The sequence below is a fragment of the Mastomys coucha genome, unplaced genomic scaffold (genome assembly GCF_008632895.1).
Source record: "Mastomys coucha isolate ucsf_1 unplaced genomic scaffold, UCSF_Mcou_1 pScaffold9, whole genome shotgun sequence".
NCBI classification, from domain to species: domain Eukaryota; kingdom Metazoa; phylum Chordata; class Mammalia; order Rodentia; family Muridae; genus Mastomys; species Mastomys coucha.
In genome coordinates, this window is record NW_022196915.1 from 60,231,583 (window position 1) to 60,244,682 (window position 13,100).

The 13,100-nt window shown below is 40.4% G+C and overlaps 1 pseudogene; it reads right to left on the reverse strand.

Moving 5' to 3' along the window:
• Window positions 1-13,100, reverse strand: part of LOC116084174 — a 72,895-nt pseudogene that overhangs the window by 1,059 nt on the left and 58,736 nt on the right.

The following is a 13,100-nucleotide window of genomic DNA, read 5'->3' on the forward strand; positions in this document are numbered from 1 at the left end:
GGAGCTACTGAATGTAGCCGCTTCCACAACGCTACGTTACTGTCCAGGCTTTGGGGAGGGAGACCACAACAAATGTCAACAAGTGCTGGCAAAGAACCCCCGTTGTTCAAAGGGATGCAGACTGGTGCAGTCAATATGGAAACCAATGCAGGGGTTTCTTAAATAACTAAAAACACAAGTACCATAGGATCTAGACAGTCCAGTCTGGATCTATACTTGGCTGACTCTAAATCAACACACCACAGAGACTCTTGCACAATGAGATGTATTGCTACACTACTCAAAAATAGCTAAGAAATGAAATCAGTCTAGATGTTCATCAAGGAATACATGCATCAGGAAAATGTGGTCCACATACAAGATGGAGCTTTATTTAGATGCAGGGAAAAAGGAAACCACAACACTTGAATAAGCAGAAATCATTATGTTAAGTGAAATAATCCAGATTTAGAAAAGTGACACTTGCTTTTCTTTCATATGCAGAGCTTGTGTATATGTGTATTTAAATATGTGAGTATGCGTTTAGGTCATGAAAGTAGAAATGGCACAATGAGAGATAAAGAAAGAAAGGGTAATGTAATACGAAAGGGAACAGAAGGGAGGCTGCTATGTAGGAAGATGTCAGCAAGTGGGGCAGAGGAAAGGGAGGGAGAAATGTAGCCCGCGCAGTCGTCTCGCCAGCAAGAAGACACGCGGACACTAGGTTCCTTCTGTAGCAACGTTTATTTGTCTTCATCTATAGGGAAAAAGGGTCGAGCCCAAAATCCGCACTGCTTATATACACCACAGTGCGGCATATCTGCCCACAGCGTGGCGTGTCTGCCCATGATTGGCTGTTTGCTCATTACCCTACGTAACGCCCCAGAATGGGCTGTGACATGGCATCTTTTCACTCTACACACATGTGCAAACAGTTCTCTACGCACATGCACAAACAGTTGTTTACTCGACAGCAGAAGTAGGCGCCATCTTGCCATGGCGAATGCCTGTCCAGCTTCATGGCTCCCCACAGGGAAAGGGGAGGGGAAGAGGGAGGGGGAAGAACATAGATTGGGACAAAATATACATGAACATAAAGAACTCAAGAAGTTAGGCTCCAGAGAACTAAATAACCCTATTAAAAATGGGGTGCAGAGCTAAGCAAAGAATTCTCAACTGAGAAATACCGAATGGCTGAGAAGCATCTAGTGAAATGTTCAACATCCTTAGTCATCAGGGGAATGCAAATCAAAACAACCCTGAGATTCCACCTCTCACCAGTCAGAATGGGTAAGATAAAAAACTCAGGGGACAGCAGATTCTGGCAAGGCTATGGAGAAAGAGGAACACTCCTTCATTGCTGGTGGGATTATAAGCTGGTACAACCACTCTGGAAGTCAGTTTGGCAGTGCCTCAGAACATTGGACATATTACTACATGAAGACCCAGCTATACCACTCCCGGACATATACCCAGAAGATGCTCCAACATGTAATAAGGACTCATGCTTCACTATGTTCATAGCAACCTTATTTATAATAGCCAGAAGCTGGAAAGAACCCAGATGTCCTTCAACAGAGGAATGGATACAGAAAATGTGGTAAATTTACACAATGGAGTACTACTCAGCTATTAAAACCAATGAATTCATGAAATTTTAGGTAAATGGATGGAATTAGAAAATATCATCCTGAGTGAGGTAAACCAATCACAAAAGAACACACATGGTATGTACTCACTGATAAGTGGATATTAGCCCAGAAGTTCGGAATACCCAAGATACAATTCACAGACCACATGAAGCTCAAGAAGAAGGAAGACCAAAGTGTGAATTCTTCAATCCTTCTTAGAAGGGGGATCAGAATCCTCATGGAAGGGGATACAGAGACAAAGTATGGAGCAGAGACTGAAGGAATGACAATCCAGAGACTGCTCCACCTGGGGGATCCAAACCACATACAGTCACCAAACCCAGATACTATTGTGGATGCCAACAAGTGCTTGCTGACAGGAGCCTGATAATAGCTGTCTCCTAAGAGGCACTGCCAGAGCCTGACAAACACAGAAGTGGATGCTTGTAGTCATCCATTGGACTGAGCACAGGGTCCCCAATGGAGGAGCTAGAAAAAGGACCCTAGGTACTGAAGGGGTTTGCAGCCCCATAGGAGGAACAACAATATGAACTATCCAGTACCCCCAGAGCTCCTAGGGACTAAACCACCAACCAAAGAGTACACATGGAGAGACCCATGGCTCTAGCTGTATATGTAGCAGAGAATAGCCTTGTGGGACATCAATGAGAAGAGAGGATCTTGGTCCTGAGAAGGCATGATACCCCAGTGTAGGGGAATGCCAGGACAGGGAAGCAGGAGTGGGTGGGTTAGTGAACAGGTGAGGGGGTGTGGGAAAGGGGGGCTTTGGGAGGGGAAATGAGGAAAGGAGATAACATGTTAAATGTAAATAAAGAAAATATCTAATAAAAAAAGGAAAAAATGCCATAATGGAACCTACTAATTTGTATGCTAACTTTAAGAATTGACAAATGATGCAGCTTACATTTCAGAAGTGCTAAGTGATTCCACTTCAGAAGTTTTCTCCAAAAATGTTAGGTATCTGAAATGATGGATACATCCATTAACTTGATTTAACTATTCAGTATTGTATCTATAAATGACAAAGTCGCTTTGTACCAAATAAACATATGCAACTCTAATTTGTCAATGTATAATTAATTTTTTTCAAAAGATTAATCTTTTTTATAGGCCATATAAATGACTTCCTCATTCTTCTTTGGGAACTTGTTTTGGTAGACAGAGAAGTCTAGGGTGTGATCTGTGAAATCTGTGATCATGGACAATATGAATGTTCAGGAGGTGGTAATAGGAAGGACCACACATGCATGCTGGGAAGTTGGGGGAGGACAGACGCAATTTCCATCAATTTTTCCATCATCGATTTTTGTATTGTATAGTAGCTGAACTCCCAGCTGAAGCCTTGGTTTCTTTATTTTCCTCTGTTGTTGAGATTTACTCATGTGGTCTGCTATGTGCACTATTTCCTTGATAGTCCTGTTGATGTACCCTTTTCTAAATCTTTGAGAATCTTTCTCAGAAGATGGGATGGAGTGGCACAGGAGAATGGCTTAGAGTCCTGTGTGAAGAGAGACCACAGATACAACAGTTGTTAAAGCATCCTTTTTGTTGATCACAAGAGAAGTTATACTGAGAATCAGTGTGATGCATCTTTTAAGCTGTCCAAGAGGGACAAATGATGTAAGGAGTAAATCAGCTTCTCTCCAATCCAACATGTAGAGGGATGTGGCAGTGTATAGAAATGCTAGAGTTGTCCGTGTGGACTCTCAGTACTATTAGTTGTGTCAGTCAAGGACTGTGTGTTTCTTTCCTCTTATTTCATGGCTCCCATGGTTGTTGTTATTCCTTGAGTACCTGCAGCTAGTAGTGCAGATTAAAATTTCAATCATTATTTTGCTAGAAGCCTTATGAATGACTTCTTGATTTTTTTCCCCTTGGGAATTTGTTTTTATAGAAACAGGAGTCCCAGATATAATATATGAAATCTAAGGTGGTAGATTGAATGGACACACAGGAAATGGTACTTGATTACTGTATGTACTCCAATGGTCTTTCAGAATTTTCTGAAGAATTCTCATTCTTAAGGTCTGAAAACCCAGTCTAACTTGATTGCACAGCACTCTCAACCTCTGGCCATGCTTTTCTGTGTCCAGTCTACATACGGCCAGAGTCAGAGGTATCACTGTGATCTCCTTAACCTTTTCACTCTATTCCTGAGCAAAGGGTTTTTATAAACCAGCAACAGTCATAGCTAGGCGTGTGCTGATTGGTCGTTCCTTCTCTCTCTAGTTAAACTTCTCCTTCTCCTTGAGAGCAAATGACAAGAAGAACAGTGGACTAAGAGACCGGGTTTCCATCCACTCTGGGGTATTGCTGATTTACTACCTTATTTGGCATCAGAGAGAATTCTGAGAATTACAAGGATTCCAGAAAGAACAGTATTTCCTGGGGCAGTATAAAGGCCTCTTCAGGTATCAGCTGTTAGGAGAGAGATGGAACTCAGAGATACAGCTTAGATGAAACAAGAAGCTGTGCAGTGAAGGCAGGGCCAGCCAGGAGGCACAGGCAGCAGAAGCAGCAGAGCAGCTGGGACAGGGTCCTTCCTGCATCCATCTGCACCCAGGAGGTGGGGCTGTTTCATAGCCCTCTGTGCACAGATCTTGCCAGGAGAGAGCTGGTCTCTCAGGAGTGCTGATACAGGCTTACAGACCCACAGGAGGAGTAACCTCCAGCCAGAGACAGCAAGAACATCTAACACCAGAGATTAACAGATGGCGAAAGACAAATGCAAGAATTTTACCAATAGAAACCAAGACTACTTGGCGTCATCAGAACCCAGTACTCCCACCAGAGCAAGCCCTGGATACCCCAACACAACAGAAAAGCAAGGTTTGGATTTGAAATCATATCTCATGATGCTGATAGAGGAATTTAAGAAGGGTGTAAGTAAGTCCCTTAAGGAAATATAAGTGAACACAGGTAAACAGGTAGAAGCCCTTAAAGAGGAAACACAAAAATCCCTTAGAGAATTACAGGAAAACACAACCAAACAGGTGAAGGAATCGAAGAATATCATCCTGGATCTAAAAATGGAAATAGAAACAATAAAAAAATCACAAAGGGAGACGACTCTGGAGATAGAAAACCTAGGAAAGAAGTTAGGAGCCATAGATGCAAGCATCACCAACACAATACAAGAGATAGAAAAGAGAATCTCAGGTGCAGAAGATACCATAGAAAATATTGACACAACCGTCAAAGAAAACACAAAATGCAAAAAGAACCTAACCCAAAACATCCAGGAAATCCAGGACACAATGAGAAGACCAAGCCTAAGGGTAATAGGTATAGAAGAGAGTGAAGACTTTCAACTTAAAAGGCCAGTAAATATCTTCAACAAAATTATAGAAGCCTACAGAACTCCAAATAGTTTGGACTAGAAAGAAATTTCTTCTATCACATAATAACCAAAACACTAAATGCACAAAACAAAGAAAGAATATTAAAAGCAGTAAAGGAAAAAAGCCAAGTAACATATAAAGGCAGACCTATCAGAATTACACAACTTCTTGCCAGAGACTATGAAAACTAGAAGATCCTGGGCTGGTATTATACAAACCCTAAGAGACTAAAAATGCAAGCCCAGGCTACCAAACCCAGCAAAATTCTCAATTACCATAGGTGGAGAAAACAAAGTATTCCATGACAAAACCAAATTTATACAATATCTTTGCACAAATCCAGCCCTACAAATGATAATAGATGGAAAACTCCAACGCAAGGAGGGAAACTACACCCTAGAAAAAGTAAGAAAGTAATCTTCTTTCAACAAACCTAAAAGAAAATAGGCACATGAACAGAATTCCAACTCTACCAACAAAAATAACAGGAAGCAACAATTACTTTTCCATAATATATATTAATATCAATGGACTCAATTCTCCAATAAAAAGACATAGACTATCAGACTGGTTACATAAACAGGATCCCAAATTTTTCTGCATACAGGAAACCCACCTCAGTGACAAAGACAGACACTACCTTAGAGTAAAAGGCTGAAAAAGAATTTTCCAAGCAAATGGTCCCAAGAAACAAGATGGAGTAGCCATTCTAATATCAAATAAAATTGACTTTCAACCTAAAATTATCAAAAAAGATAAGGAAGGACACTTCATACTCATCAAAGGTAAAATCTACCAAGAAGAACTCTCAATTCTAAACATCTTTGCTCCAAATGCAAGGGCATCCATATTCATAAAAGAAACTTTACTAAAGCTCAAAGTGCACATTGACCCCCACACAATAATAGTGGGAGACTTTAACACCCCACTCTCAGCAATGGACAGATCATGGAAACAGAAACTAAACAGAGACACAGTGAAACTAACAGAAGTTATGAGAGAGATGGATTTAACAGATATCTATAGAACTTTTTATCCTAAGACAAAAAGATATATCTTCTCAGCACCTCATGGTACCTTCTCCAAAATTGACCATATAATTGGCTACAAAACAGGCTTCAACAGATACAAGAAGATTAAAATAATTCCATACATCCTATGAGATCACCATGGACTAAGGCTGGTACTCAATAGCAGCATAAACAATAGAAAACCCACATACATGTGGAAGCTGAACAATGCTCTACTCAATGATAACTTGGTCAAAGAAGAAATAAAGAAAGAAATTAAAGAATTTTTAGAGTTTAATGAAAATGAAGCCACAACATACCCAAACTTATGGGACACAATGAAAGCAATTCTAAAAGGAAAACTCATAGCTCTGAGCGACTCCAAAAAGAAACTGGAGGGAGTGTACACTAACAGTTTGACAGCACATCTGAAAGCTCTAGAATAAAAAGAAGCAAATTCACCCAAGAGGAGTCAATGGCAGGAAATAATCAAACTCAGGGTTGAAATCAATCAAGTGGAAACAAAGAGAACTATATAAAGAATCAACAAAACCAGGAGCTGGTTCTTTGAGAAAATCAACAAAATAGGTAAACCCTTAGCCAGACTAACCAGAGGGCACAGAGACAGTATCCTAATTAACAAAATCAGAAATGAAAAGGGAGGCATAACAACAGACACTGAGGAAATCCAAAAAATCATGAGATCCTACTACAAAAGCCTATACTCAACAAAACTGGAAAACCTGGATGAAATGGATGATTTTCTAGACAGATACCAGGTACAAAAGTTAAATCAAGATCAGATAAATGATCTAAACAGTCCCATATCTCCTAAGGAAATAGGAACAGTCATTAATAATCTTCCCAGCCAAAAAAACCCAGGACCAGATGGGTTTAGCGCAGAGTTTTATCAGACCTTCAAAGAAGACCCAATACCAATACTCCTCAAACTATTCCACAAAATAGAAACAGAAGGAACTCTACCCAATTCGTTCTATGTAGCCATAATTACTCTGATACATAAACTATACAAAAAGCCAACAAAGAAAGAGAACTTCAGACCAATTTCCCTTATGAATATTGATGCAAAAATACTCAATAAAATTCTTGCAAACTGAATCAAAGAACACATCAAAATGACCATCCATCATGATCATGCAGGCTTCATCCCAGGGATGCAGGAATGGTTTAATATACTGAAATCCAATCCACTATATAAAAAAACTCAAAGGAAAAAATATGACCATTTCATTAGATGCTGAGAAAGCATTTGACAAAATCCAACACCCCTTGATGATAAAAGTCTTGGAAAGATCAGGAATTCAAGGCCCATACCTAAACATAGTAAAAGCAATATACAGCAAACCAGTAGCCAACATCAAACTAAATGGAGAGAAACTTGAAGCAATCTTACTAAAATCAGGGACTAGACAAGGCTGCCCACTCTCTCCTTACCTATTCAATATTGTACTTGAAGTCCTAGCCATAGCAATTAGACAACCAAAGGAGATCAAAGGGATATGAATTGGAAAGGAAGAAGTCAAATTATCGCTATTTGCTGATTATATGATAGTATATTTAAGTGACCCCAAAATTGCACCAGAGAGCTCCTAAACCTGATAAACAACTTCAGCAAAGTAGCTGGATATAAAATTAACTCAAGCAAATCAGTGGCCTTTCTCTACACAAAGGATAAACCGACTGAGAAAGAAATTAGGGAAACAACCCCTTCACAATAGTCACAAATAATATAATATACCTTGGTGTGACTCTAACTAAGCAAGTGAAAGATTTGTATGACAAGATCTTCAAGTTTCTGAAGAAAGAAATCGAAGAAGATCTCAGAAGATGTAAAGATCTCCCATGCTCATGGATTGGCAGGATTAATACAGTAAAAATGGCCATCTTGCCAAAAGCAATCTATAGATTCAATGCAATCCCCATCAAAATTCCAACTCAATTCTTTACAGAGATAGAAAGAGCAATTTCCAAATTTATCTGAAATAATAAAACACCTAGAATAGTGAAAACTATTCCCAACAATAAAAGAACTCCCTGACCTCAAGCTGTACTACAGAGCACTTGTGATAAAAACTGCATGGTATTGTTACAGTGACAGGCAGGTAGATCAATGGAATAGAATTGAAGACCCAAAAATGAACCCACACACCCATGGACACTTGATCTTTGACAAAGGAGCTAAAACCATCCAGTGGAAAAAGACAGCATTTTCAACAAATGTTCCTGGCTCACCTGGCAGTCAGCATGTAGAAGAATGAAAATTGATCCATTCCTATCTCCTTGTACAAGCTCAAGTCCAAGTGTTTCAAAGATCTCCACATAAAACCAGATACACTGAGACTAATAGAAAAGAAAGTGGGGAAGAGCCTCAAGCACATGGGTACAGAGGAAAAATTCCTGAACAGAACACCAATAGCTTGTGCTCTAAGATCAAGAATTGACAAATGGGACCTCATAAAATTGCAAAGCTTCTGTAAGGCAAAGGACACTGTCAATAGGATGAAAAGCCAACCAACAGACTGGGAAAAGATCTTTACCAATCTTCCATCTGATAGAAGGTTAATATCCAATATATGTAAAGAACTCAAAGAAGTTAGACTCCAGAGAACCAAATAACTCCATTAAAAATGGGGTACAGAGCTAAACAAAGAATTCTCAACTGATGAATACCGAATGGCTGAGAAGCACCTAAAGAAATGTTCAACATCCTTAGTCGTCAGTGAAATGCAAATCAAAACAACCCTGAGATTCCACCTCACACTAGTCAGAATGGCTAGGATGAAAACTCAGGTGACAGCAGCTGCTGGCGAGGTTATGGATAAAGAGGAACACTCCTTCATTGTTGGTGGGATTGCAAGCTTCTACAACCACTCTGGAAATCAGTTTGGCGGTTCCTCAGAAAATTGGACATAGTACTACTGGAGGACCCAGCTATACCACTCCTGGGCATATACACAGAAGATGCTCCAACATGTAATAGGGAAACATGCTCCCCTATGTTCATAGCAGCCTTGTTTGTAATAGCCAGAAGCTGGGAAGAACCCAGATGTCTTTCAACAGAGGAATGGATACAGAAAATGTGGTAAATTTACACAATGGCATACTACTCAGCTATTAAAAACAATGAATTTATGAAATTCTTAGGGAAATGGATGGATTTGGAGAATATCATCCTGAGTGAGGTAACCCAATCATAAAAAACACACATGTTATCCACTCACTGATAAGTGGATATTAGCCCAGAAGCTCAGAATACCCAAGAGATAATCCACAAATCACAAGAAACTCAAGAAGAAGGAAGAGCAAAGTATGGATACTTTGATTCTTCTTAGAAGAGGGATCAAAATACCCATGGAAGGAGTTGCAGAGACAAAATGTGGAGTCTCTGAAGGAAGGACAATCCAGAGACTGGTCCACCTGGGCATCCTTCCCATATACTATCACCAAAGCGAGACACTATTGTGGATGCCAGCAGTGCAGGCTGACAGGAGCCTGATATAGCTGTCTCTTGAGAGGCTCTGCCAGTGCCCAACTAATACAGAGGTGGAGGCTCACTGCCACCCATTGGACTGAGTGGAAGGTGCCCAATGAAGGAGTTAGAGAAAGGACCCAAGGAGCTGAAGGGGGTTGCAGTCCGATAGGAGGAACAACAATATGTTCTAATCACTACCCCCAGAGCTCCCAGGGACTAAACCACCAACCAAGGAGTACACATGGTGGGACTCAGGGCTCTAGCTGCATATGTAGCAGAGGATGGCCTGGTCGGTCATCAATGAGAGGAGAGGTCCTTGGCCCTGTGAAGGTTCTATGACCCAGTGTAGGGGAATTCCAAGGCCAGGAAGTGGGAGAGGGTGGGTTTGTGAGCAGGGGGTTGTGGGAGGGAATAGGGTTTTTTTTTTTTTCCAGAGGGGAAACTAGGAAAGGGGAGAATATTTGAAATGTAAATAAAGAAAATATAAAAAAATAAAGTTAAAAAAAGATGCTGTGTGCAGCCCATTTGTAGAAAGTCTGTGTCCCAAACTGTAGTTTAGTTGTTTAATTTTGTCTGTTTTAGTGTTTTTCTCTTTCATTTTATTCATTTATTTTGTGAGTATGTGTGTGTGTGTGTGTGTATGTGTGTATACACGCTCACTCACACACACCATGGACACATATGAAAGTCAAAGGACAACCTGCATTTCTCTGCCTCCACTGTGATTGAGTTCAGATGTTCAGGGTTAGGGTGTGTGATATAATTACCTGCTGAGCCTTCTCACCAACTGCAAAGGCCTGGGGGAATGAAAGCATTTCTTAGATCCCAGAGGCACTGTGCTAGAAGTTTTTGGTGTACAGTAAGAACATATCAGTCATCAGGGAGGGTTTCAGTATGTGGAAGAACATACTTCAGCTACCATGGAGGATTTAAATTCAGATCCCCGGTTGACTTCCATGCCAAGTAAATCAGCAAGGCCAAGTGTGGATTTTACATCATCCTGCCTGACATTTCTTTAGTCACTAAATAATGATTATGCTGGGAGAAGCCCTTGAAGTTTTATACTCTAAGTTCGAAGAAAACATTTCCTTTTTTTAATATATATTCACAACTTTCATGCTAATTTCGGTTTGAGTACCATGGGAGGCAATGTTCCGAGGTAATCCCTAAGGACCCTTGTCCTTGTAATCCTCTCTTGTGGTGACAGTAACTGGTACCTCTGATTTCTATTGAGTAGAACATGACACCTCTTCCTAGATTATGTTACATTATATCCAAGAGGCAGGAACTTGCAGGAATAACTAGTCCCCTCATTATTTGTTATAATTGATGGGGTAATTCGCTTGGCGGGTCTCAATTGAGCCCTTTAGGAGCAGGCAGAGAGAAAAGCTACAAAAGAGCCTGTTGTTCCTGATTAAAAAAAACCCTGCTGTAATTTGGAGAACACAAGGCAGCTTGTAAGAGGCAGGGACAGCCTGAGTGCCAGTCACAAGACTTGAACTCGGTCAGTGTCCTGAGAGTTCTACAAGGGGAGATTGTAGACTGGAGCACCTGTCAACATCATGCGGCTTCCTGTGAACCCCTGAGAAAGAAAGCAGCAAAGACATGCTAGTCTCTGTGCTCAGATGGGGAAAGCCTGTGGAATGAAATGCACATTGATTTGGATTACTGTTTTGTAGCAGCAGCAGCAGATAAATATGATATCTCATTTCTCAAGTGTTGTAAGAGAAGCACCATCTACCCATTTGATTTACAGCCTACACTAAAATCTTGGGTCTAGGTATCAGTGGGAAACAGAGAACATTTTCAAGAAGCAGAAAGATGCAGAAGGTGTCAAGAACATCCATTTCCCCAGGCGTGACCAAATCACAGCCCTGTGAGTCCCTCTTTTTTACCTTTGTTCTTGCATCTGTCATTCCAAACATTGCCCCTGAGAAAGTTGTATTTTCACATCTCTGAAATCTTAACTACTGTGCACTATTCAGGGATGTAAAACTTACTGACTTGATGATGTCTCACTGTACCAACACTCTGCTTGTCTGCTGTGGGGTTGGCGGCTCTCTCTGCCTTTCCATGTATCTATGTGGAGTTAGCTGTAAGTAAGGCATCGGAAATGGTGTTTCTGCTTCTGCTGTGGCACCCGAAACTAGAAAGCAGGCTGGCAGGAGAGATCAGAGCTCTTATGTCCCCTCTTATTTTGTGTGCCCGTAGTACATCCTTTGAAGAGACACAGGCTGGTAGAAAGCAAAGGGAATGTCCCCACACCGTCTTCTCTCTCTAGGGCCTAGTGGCAGCAGGGACATCAGAATGTGTGACTGGGCTCAAGTCTGAGGGAGAAGGGAGACCACACTAGAATGTGTTCCCTTGTGAGGTTAAGCTTGGGAATACCGAGTAGGAAAGTCTTGTTTTATTCAGTTAGCAACTTCATGCAAAAGTCTGTTTCCAGAACTCTATGTTAAAATTCAGAAGGGAGATGTTGGCAAAGGTGTTCAAACTTTCATTTGAATTGAAAAACCGAGGTTGGTTGGTTTGTTTCCTCCTTCCTTTCTTTTTCTTTTTCTTTTTTTTGCAAAGAGCTAATTTGATTTGCTTGGTTGGTTTGGGCTTTGGTCTCAGCAATTACGTTTTTTACAGTGATAGCTTCATAGATTGAATGTACTAACTGCAGTTCCCAGGTTGGGAGAAATTTATTTAATGTTCAAGTGCTTTAATTAAAAGATTATAATGATAATGGAGTTTTATTACTAACAATTTTTTGATTTACTGAATTCTTTGCTCAAGGGGTCCCAGATGGTACTTCCATGTAAAACAGTAAAAGGAGTAGTCTATGCCTTGCTGATCTCTGGCTACTCAAGGTTTTTTTGTGCCCATATGAATTTTAGGATTTTTTTTCCCTAATGATATGAAGAATATATTGGAATTTCACCGAAGACCACATTGAGTCTGTAAATCTTCTTTTTGTTGTGTAGCTAGCTATTGATTCCGCCAACCCATGAACAAGAGAACTTTGCATCTTTCTGCATCTTAACCATTCCATAGTTTCCGAGTTTTATTATCATGGAGGTCTTTTATCTCCTTGATTAGGTTTAACTATCTATCTGGTACTTTTTGTTGAAGATGTAGTAAATGAGATTTTTCTCTCCAGATTTCTTTTTTCTTCTTTTTTTTTCTTTTTTCTTTTGTCAAGTTCAGAAAAACTGATTTTTGTATGTTAATTTTGTTTTGTTTTGTTTTGTTTTTCGAGACAGGGTTTCTCTGTGTAGCCCTGGCTGTCCTGGAACTTGCTCTATAGACCAGGATGGCCTCGAACTCAGAAATCCGCCTGCCTCTGCTTCCAAGTGCTGGGATGAAAGGTGTGTGCCACCACTGCCCAGATGTATGTATGTTAATTTTGTATCCTGCTACTTTGTGCAAGTATTTATCAGACCTAAGAGTCATCTTTAGGGTCTATGGAAGTTTGACTTCTTCCTTTCCTATTGGTATTCTTCCCACGGCGTTTTCTAGCCTTATTGCTCTAGGGAAGACATGACGCACTATGCTGTGTAAGAGTGGGCACTCTTGTCAAAGATTAAGTGACCATAGGTGCATGGGTTCAATTCTGGGTCTTCAATTCGGTTCCATAGAT